Genomic DNA, 10,042 nt, shown 5'->3' with positions numbered 1-10,042 from the left:
TACAGGGCAAGACGAGAGCGGACCAATAAATGAATTTGTAGCGTCAGGTGAACACGCACGCACACGCGCTGTCGGACCAGACCTATTAACAGATGGTGTGGTTAACAGTGTGTTAAGAGGACTTGACTTTAAAACCTAAAACCACACAGGAAAAAAGCTGATGTTCACCATAAGGCAAAACAAGGACACTTCTGTTTGGCTAGAAACTAGTTTTTAGAAAGTTTGAAAAAATAATTACCCTGGTTGTTTTTCAGAGGTTTTCCAACTGGGGTCTGGAAAAGTTTACAGGAACACACACACACACACACACACACACACACATATATATTAAAATATATAAATAAAAAGCTATAAGCTCAGCTCTTCTCTCTAGTGCCTGGTCAATAAATTCCCAAATCAAATTTATTTACAAAATGTAATGGAAAAAATCAATCAATCAATCAATCAATCAATCAATCAATCAATCAATCAATCAATCCTTTACAAAATACATTTAACAGGACGGTATATTGAGTAGAAAAAAAAATCATAATATTGTAACCCAATAAAAAACTAATTATTTTCCAAATTTATAATATGCATTTTTTACACAATTTAAATATATGGATCATATCTGGTGGTCTATGTCATCTAAACCCCTTGCTTTAATTAATAGGAAAAAACACAAATCATGGTAAGTGTGCACACAGATTTTGTTGTAACGAGTAAGAGTAAATGAATTATTACTAAAAGCATAATAAATGTAAGTGTGTAGATGTTGATGCTGTTGTTCTGAATGTGTTGCTGAGGTTGCTAGGCAGGTGGTTACTTCCAGGCCCAAAATTTCTATGATTTTCACATCTGTCCTTTTTTTAAGATGAGAAAAGTCACTTCAAAAACTTCACTCTTTTGAACAAGCTAAAGGTATCATTCATGTCTGTGATACTCAAATACATGTTAAAACATAAAACATAGGCTTTGTTCAAATATTCCCTTTAGACATTAGTACACTTTAGAAACTTCCATGTTGGTCATGTTCCACCACCATTATGTCCCGATCAGTATATTAACACATTTTGCTTGAACCCTGCACAAATCGAAGCTTTTTGAGACACATGTCCCTAATGAAGATCACCCTTATTTGATATTATTTGTCAACAGGCTGATAAGAGCGAGCAGCACGCCTCGAGTCTAATGAAACTCCACTCCATTAGCGCTGAATCGGACTGATTAGCCTCCCAGAGAAATGAATTGAGTTTTTTGTATTTGTGAGATCATTCTCCCTGCATTAACTGATCTTTATCCCATCTCTTCATCACAGCCAAATCAGGTTAGGCGGCCATGATTAGCTGGGGTGGCCTCCCATTTTAAGCAGTAATTGGGTTTAGCGGCCTAGCTGATAGCGCCATTAGGACCAATAACGGCCTTGCTTGGCTTGGGGAGTGAAACAGATTCTCCTGAAACAGATGGCAGATGCTGGTAAAGGGGTTTGATTTAGAGGGGGCGAAAGCAAAGTTTGTGTAACAGTAGAAGCTCTGGTGCTGCTGTGTCAGTACGTCCTCTGTGTCCGTCGGGTGTCCATTTCAGTGCCTATACATATATATATATATATATATATATATGGAACTGTTATTATAAAAGCTGCAGTGTTATTTGATTTTTTACATTTTATAGCCAAATGTCAAAATTGTCCTATGTGACTGTCTCAAGCATGGTTCAATAAATTACAACTTTTATAAATTAAAAAGAAAAGTATAAAAATGTTAATAAATACTCTGGCATAATTGTACAAGTGTCTATTTTAGTAAAATGGCAATCATTTTTTTCATCCATATATTTCTGAATGTGTAGGAACTTGATATATTTTGTCTCTGAAAACCATGTCCTATATGGTGTGACACCATATCCTGATTTTAAATCGGCCAATTCCAGAGAAAACTTTAATTAGTTAAAGGACCCCGTTCATGGTCGTGTTACTGAAGCCCACTGTCAAGCCCATGACATGAGCAGATGGTCAATTTTTGTCTCAGAATTGTTCAAATTTGAACTTTTTTGGAACCACTACAAAAGTGTTTCGTTTTGTTGTCCTTTGGTGTGACACCCCTAAATTATATATTTTTTATTGCATGTTAAACTACATAATCATGGAAAATTATGCAAATGTTTCTTGCAAACTGCTAATGACAGGTTACCTTGGAATAGCAAGGTCATTAATTGACACAAAAGGCTGAAACGTCCTATGGTGTGACAGAAACTGTCCTTACGCCTGTACTGTCACACCATAGGACGTTTCAGCCTTTTGTGTCAATTAATGACCTTGCTATTCCAAGGTAACCTGCAAGGTCTCTTTAGGGGGAAGTGGTGTGTGGCCAACTATGGTGACCCATACACAGAATTTGTGCTCTGCATTTAACCCATCCAAGTGTACACTCAGTAGTGAACATACACCTGGAGCAGTGGGCAGCCAATGCTGCGGCGTCCGGGGAGCAGTTGGGGGTTCGTTGCCTTGCTCAAGGGTCTCACCTCAGTCGTGGTATTGAGGGTGGAGAGAGTGTTGGTTATTCACTCCCCCCACCTACAATCCCTGCCGGACCTGAGACTCGAACCCACGACCTTCAGGTTACAAGTGCAACTCTCTATCCATTAGGCTACGACTGCCCTTTAAAAGCATTTTAAATAAGATCCTTTTTATTTCAGGGTTCTTAAATGCAATAATTACATTAAATGTGATACTTTGTTTTTGAAACAGAAAAAACTTAGGGAGAAAAATTAGTGGAAGAGAGAGGACGCGGAAATATAGACAGAAAATTAACAGGGATCCACCAGAAAGGAGGAGATCCTAAGAGAACAATGCAGAAAGTAAATAGAATCAAAATCATGCCTTAGAGTAGCTATATAATAATAATAAAAAAAAATCATGTCTAACACTGAAGATAAATTTCTCTCATGCTATTTATTACAGTTTTTCTCACTTGTTTATACACGCAATTTTGAAAACCGGGTTCATTTTTTCAAAATAGAATCACAATTATCCAAACACCACACTCAATTTGCATAGTTCCTAGATTGTTTGCAAAATGACACACTTCAGTCAAAACATATACAGATTTGTGAAAATGCTATTAGTTTTCATTTAACCAACACAGTCCTCAATGATCAGACACTATTGCAGCCAGTTTCACACTGCTATGATAAATAAACACATTTGTAAAAAACTAATTTTAGGAAATAGCATGTGCTAGATTTTTGGCCAGACATTGTTATGTAAGGGATAATTTAGATGAAAAAGTGACAAACCCACAACATTCTTCATGATTAGTTTGAGATATAGGGAGAATGTACACAAATAGGTCTACTATAAACTTCCCAAGCACTGCACAACTGTCACGGTGCACACAGCAGGGAGGAACAAGGAACACGCATACGAGGATGTAAACTCAAATAACATATTTACTAGACATCAGGCAGGGCAAGACAAGGCAGACACTGACAGGAACACCGGGGAGTAACGAGTAGACCAGACAAAACGGCACAACACAGACAGGACTATAAATACACAGGTAAATTAACTCAAACACACCTGGAACCGAATAAACTACTGATGACATGACAAGGACAGGAAACAAACCAAATATGGGCACAAGAGGCAGGAACACATGACACACACACACAACAGTTCTCTTACAACAACACTAATGCTGCAGACTGAATATTTCAAGTATTTATTTCAATACTTACAGTATTTCTTGCCATAATCAGTTACAGTAATCAACCAACAATGAAATCAATGAAACATAAAATCTGTAGACAAACAAAAACTACTGCATGAAGTACATATACTTTGACTGAAGAAAAGCTACTGTAAAAGCAACAAGAATACTGTAACTATTCATCATCTCTCCGTCTGGCTGGATCAGGCCAGAAGACTTAATCCACATCACAGGGTATGTCTTCATTGGCAAGGCACCGTTGGAAGAATCGCCTCGTGTGACGAATCCACCCCTGCACAGAAGCTGCTTCGATATGATCACAGGCCTGCTCCATGGCCTGAATGAGGGGCAAACGGTCATAGGGCTGCAGGTCGTATACCTTCCACCGCCATGCTGAAAAAAAACTCTTCTATTGGATTCAGGAAGGGGGGAGTATGGGGGAAGGTATAAGACTTCCAATTCAGGGTGCTCATGGAACCAATTCTGGACCAGAGCAGCCCGATGGAATAAGACATTGTCCCAAACGACAACGTACCGCATCTGGTCCCCTTGGTTTAATGCGGTGACAATCTCGTGCAATTTGTCAAGAAATGCAAGTATTAGATTTGCATTATAGGGTCCCAGATTTGCATGGTGGTGGAGGACCCCATTTTGTGTAATAGCAGTGCAAAGGGAAGGGTGATGTTACCCCCTCGCTGCCCTGGCACATTGGTGATTGCCCTGTGTCCAATTACACTTCTCCCTCTTCTTGTTTTCGCAAGGTTAAATCCAGCCTCATCCACATATATAAATTCATGTTGAATTTCTGCAGCATCCATTCGCAAGACTCTGAAAGACCGTAAAAGACAATAAGATGCTATTCAATATCTATTGCACAGTATTTTTTTGTGTCTGAACATTATGAGCAGTGCACAATACCACACCATAGTAAGATGAACAATACATACCTCCACACACTCATTGTGCAGATGTTTCACTTTCTCTGAATTTCTGTCAAATGGTACCCGATACAGTTGCTTCATGTATATTTGATTTTTCTTGAGGATTCGACCAAATGTTGACAGAGAGACTCGTCGGATGTTATTGAAAATAGGGTCATCATTGATGATATTGGCTTGGATTTCTTGCAGCCTGATACAATTATTGGTCAAAACCATGTTCACAATGGCAGCCTCTTGTGCACGAGTGAACACAGGACCCCTTCCACCTTGGTGTCCTCGACCCTCAATCCTATGTAAAAAAAATATATAAAACAAAATACACATGCAGCCTACTGTCAAATGTCACAGTAAACAATATTGATAAGTACAGAAAGCTTCAGTTTCAATGTACTGTGTGGTTAGCTTACCTGTTTTCTCGATGAAATGCCCGAATTACTGATGCAACAGTATTTCTTCTGAGATTTGGTTGAACTCTTTGTGCAGCTTCCATCAGTGTCAGTCCATGGTTGATAACATGGTCAATAAGTGTTGCACGGATTTCTTACAGTTTTTCTCAATTGTTTACACACAAATTCTGGTACTTGAGACACAATGACCACAACATGTAACTCATTCACCAACCCCCTGAACCAATTTTGCTAAACTACAAGCACAGTTCCTGCTTTACACTCAAATTGCAGTTCTAAAACACACTTTTTTCAAAACACTACACACAATTCTCTGCTTTTGGCACAATTTTCATGCAGAAAATATCTTGTTTTCACAAGGAACACACTGCCATGCAAATATGCACACTGACTCATCACAAGGGCAAACACCCGTCACACAGTTTTACAATGAGCAATCAGAGCTTTAGCATAAAAGGGCAACAGGTGAGCTCTTCTGTTTTGGAGCAATGGATGCCAACATTGGAAACAGAGGCAGAGCCAGAGGAGTGAGAGTAAGAGGAGGAGGACGGGGACGAGGACGAGGACGAGGAAGGCCAAGGACCGTAATCTCTGATGAGATCCGAGCCACTTTGGTTGATCATGTGGTCACCCATGGTCTAACAATGAGGGAGGCTGGGCAAAGAGTACAGCCAAATTTGAGCAGGTACACTGTAGCATCCATCATCCGGACTTTCCGAAATGAGAATAGGTAAGAAATCTACTCTCACTAGAAAATTGCAGTACTGCATATCAATACAGCACTCAATGAGTACAGTAGTACAGTATTGCCTGTGGACTGTTCTGTAGGACTGTAAAAATACTGTAAAGTATGTTTCAAGTATTTAGGAAATGTATACCTACTTTGTATTTACAGTACTTTACTATTTGTTTGCCAGAACTGAAAGATTACCAACACAAGGTGGTCGGGAACGCGTTCTGTCTCCTGAACAGGAAACTGAAATCATGAACATGGTCCTAGAAAACAACGCCATAACATTACGGCAAATACAAAGAAAAATAATAGAAAACAATGACATGTTTCAAAATATTGATAGGGTAAGCTTATCAACACTGGACCGTGTCTTGCGCAGAAATCATCTCAGGATGAAGCAGGTCTACAGGGTGCCATTTGAACGCAATTCAGAAAGAGTCAAAGAATTGTGATATAACTATGTGCAAGTGAGTCCCACAATTGATGCATACTCTCAACACTGTATACAGTAAATTATACATATTTCAATATTGTAATCATAATGATTGTGCTTTACAATAGTGACCACTCCATGTCTATTTCTGATATTGTCATGTGTGTTTCAGAGAGTCCTTGAGCTAGAGGTGGCTGCAGTGGAGCACCAGTTCATCTTCATTGATGAGGTTGGGTTCAACCTCACAAAAAGACGAAAGAGGGGAAGGAATATCATCGGCCAGCGTGCCATTGTTGAAGTCCCTGGCCAGCGCGGAGGGAACATCACAATGTGTGCAGCGATTACCCACCACGGCGTCATCCATCACCATGCTACCCTTGGCCCCTACAACACCGCCCATCTGATCACATTCCTGGACACCCTACACAACACACTCATTCCACCAGATCAGGTAGATGGCCCAGAGCAGCTCAGGTACGTTGTCATTTGGGACAACGTAAGTTTCCACAGGGCTGCTCTGGTTCGTAACTGGTTCACTGCCCACCCACGCTTTTTAGTTGTTTATCTCCCTCCATATTCTCCATTCCTCAATCCTATTGAGGAATTTTTTTCTGCCTGGAGATGCAAAGTGTATGACCGAAATCCACAAACACGTATACCTCTTCTCCAAGCTATGGAGGATGCATGTGGAGATATAGCAGCTGATGTTTTTCATGGCTGGAATCGCCATGCTAGGCGATATTTCCCCCGCTGCTTGGCCAGGGAAAACATTGCTTGTGATGTGGATGAGGTGCTGTGGCCAGACCGCAACAGAAGAGAGGATGCAGCATAGTTTTTTTTTTTGTTTTACCGTATACAGTAAATTGTTCTGTTGTTTTGTATGTAGTGTATGTGCAACTTTGTGTTGGTTGGGAATGGGATGTACACTGTGTACATTGTTTTTGCGGGAAAAATAAAATAAAATTTTACCGTGTATTTGTGTGTTCTGAGTATAAAAACAATATTCTCAAATATTTTACAACACACTTATGTATGTACTGTCTGTAGTAAGTGTAACACTGAACCAAAAAAAGGCCTAAGTCATTATATGAATGGAGAAGAAGTGTTTTCCATTCATCATAGTGTTTTCCATTGAGCACATCAGTGTTCAGCTGGTTCTTATAAATGTCTATTCATATGATGGTTTGTGTGTGTCATTTGAAAACAAAATACCATTCTGAGAAGAAATAACATTGTTTTGAATGTAAAGTTTCATTTTGCAGGAGAATGGAGGGGTTTTGCCCATCGTGTGTGTTTTTTTGGATTTGTGTGTAGAGTTCTGAGAATATGAGGCATGCTTTCAGAAAATGTGTGTAAACAATCGAGAAAAACTGTAAGTCAAATTTGGTCCTCGTCTTCTTTGTTCGGGTTCTATCAACTCTTCAAGTCCTTCTCTAACTCTTCCTCTACCTCCTTCTCCTCTTCCTCTACCTCCTTCATCTCCTCTTTGAGCTCCCCCTCTCATTCTCATTCTCACTATTCTTCTTCTTCTTCTTCTTCTTCTAGCTCCTTCCATTTTTGTTGAAGGTGTAGACAGGTGAACTCACCTGCTGCCTTTTATAGCACACCTAAGTGCTGTGTTTTCAAATTAGCACATGTGTGCTTCCACACCTGGTGGATGTGATTATCCAATTCGTTCATTAGTGTGGTCATTGGCAATCCGGGGCTTTGTAATGACAAGGAAGTAACCTCACAATCCTTATCTGTGTCTAAGGTGTGAAAATGTGTGTAGAGTTTTACAAATCACTGTGTGTAATGTTTTGCAAAAAGGGTGAAGCAGACATTGTGTGTAATGTTGTGCAAATCTGTGTAGGTGTTTTGCTCATTGGAATAGAATTTTGCAAATTGTGTGGAAATTTTTATTTTAGTGTGTAAACAATCGTAAAAAAACTGTATTGAGTTGTATTGTATTTTATTTTTTTTATTTTTATTTTTGCCACACCAGTAACCCCCCCCCCCCCCCCCCCCCAAAAAAAAAAAACAGGAAAGAATTGGCGAAGTTAGGGACCCTTTATATTTTCTCAAAGACCAGACTTCACACTACATAAATATATGGATTTCTTCTTAAAAAATGGTCTTTTACAAAAAAAAGAAGCATTTTTTACTGGCTATTTGTCAACTTCCCCTATATATGTATATATATATATATATATATATATATATATATATATATATATATATATTATATATACATATATATATGTGTGTGTGTGTGTGTGTATTATATATATGTATGTATGTATGTATGTATAAATGTGTGTGTGTGTGTGTGTGTATTTATTATGTATAAACACATATGCATGTATAAATTTAAGAAAAATATATTATGTTTATATATAAAATATATTTATATACAATAGTAATTATATGAATATAAATATATACATGTAAATATTTTCAAAATATATACTGTATGTGTGTGTGTTTATATATACATAATAAATATACACAGCACACACACATATATTATATAAACAATAACTTTTATTTGGGATGTGATTAATCATGATTAATCATTGCCCAGTACTAATATATATGTATTTATTTATTGATTTAGTTATGTATGTATTTATTTATTTACACTTTTCTCACTAGTTTTTTTGCATTTGCATACTAACAATTGACCACAATGTTATTTCCACTACCATTTCAGTTGATGTTTTAAGATGTTTAATAGCATTATGTGGTGGAACAAAATGACAGACTCACTTGTCTGGCCTAGACTAATTCTATAAACATTATTTTATTTATTCTGTACACTTTTTACAGGTTGATTGGTAAAACGAAATGGCCAATGAATATATTATGTTCGCAAGTAATATTTACCTTGATTTCTATCTATTTTCTTCACACATCATATTCACTATTTCATCTTAAAATATTGTAAACAACTGGTAAACAACTTCAACAGACCTAATTTGAAAAAAAAAAAAAAAAAGAAAAGTTAAAACCGTAATTTTTCAGCCAACTTTAAGACTTGCATTAGACATCCTCTGTTTTCAGAGGCCTTAATATGAGGCTATGTTTTCCTGATTATATAAACATCCATTTATGAGCATATTTATGAGTATGGTGGCCACATCAGGTCCTTTTAGTAAACAAAGTCTCTTTAAACACACTTTCCTCAATGCACTAAAGCCATGAAATGCATTTCTAAGCATCTAAGATGTGTTCTTTTAATTGTCATAGAGGAGTGGGAAAACTGAATATTTACGTCACTGAAGAAAAATGTTGATAGCCTAAATGTTTAAATCCACAGCTTTCTGTGAAATAAAAAAAAAAAAACGTCTTTGAATATCAAAATGTGTATACAAGGATTTATGATCAAAATGTGTACACACATACACACACACACACAGTTGTGGTTGATGTGATAAATGGCTGTAAAAACTGTGTAATGTTGGGTCGCACAGCCATTCTTAACAGAGTCCAGTTGGGATGCAGGAAAGAGCTTCTCATTAATGCAGGAACAGTGCTGCCTTTTCCCGCTCAAATCCGTCTCTGGAGAAAGACTTATGAGAGAGCACTTCAGATGAATGAGTGCACACAAAACCACTTCAATTATTCAAGTCCAGCTTGGCACAGGGTGTGACTTTTGGGAAACACAGCACACGCTGCCCAGATCTGTGTACCTGTTGAGCAATAAAACTATTAAAATGATGGAAATATGCTGCCTAATTGGTCCGTCTCAGCAAATCATGCAGACTGGAAGATTGTAAAGAGACTGAATCAACCACCCTGACCAATATTGCTTGCTCTGATTGACCGTTTCGATGTCCTAGCGTGCCAAGTTCTCAAGT

The sequence above is a fragment of the Barbus barbus genome (assembly GCF_936440315.1).
Source record: "Barbus barbus genome assembly, chromosome: 17".
In the NCBI taxonomy this organism is placed as follows: domain Eukaryota; kingdom Metazoa; phylum Chordata; class Actinopteri; order Cypriniformes; family Cyprinidae; genus Barbus; species Barbus barbus.
This window is presented reverse-complemented; position numbering follows the sequence as displayed.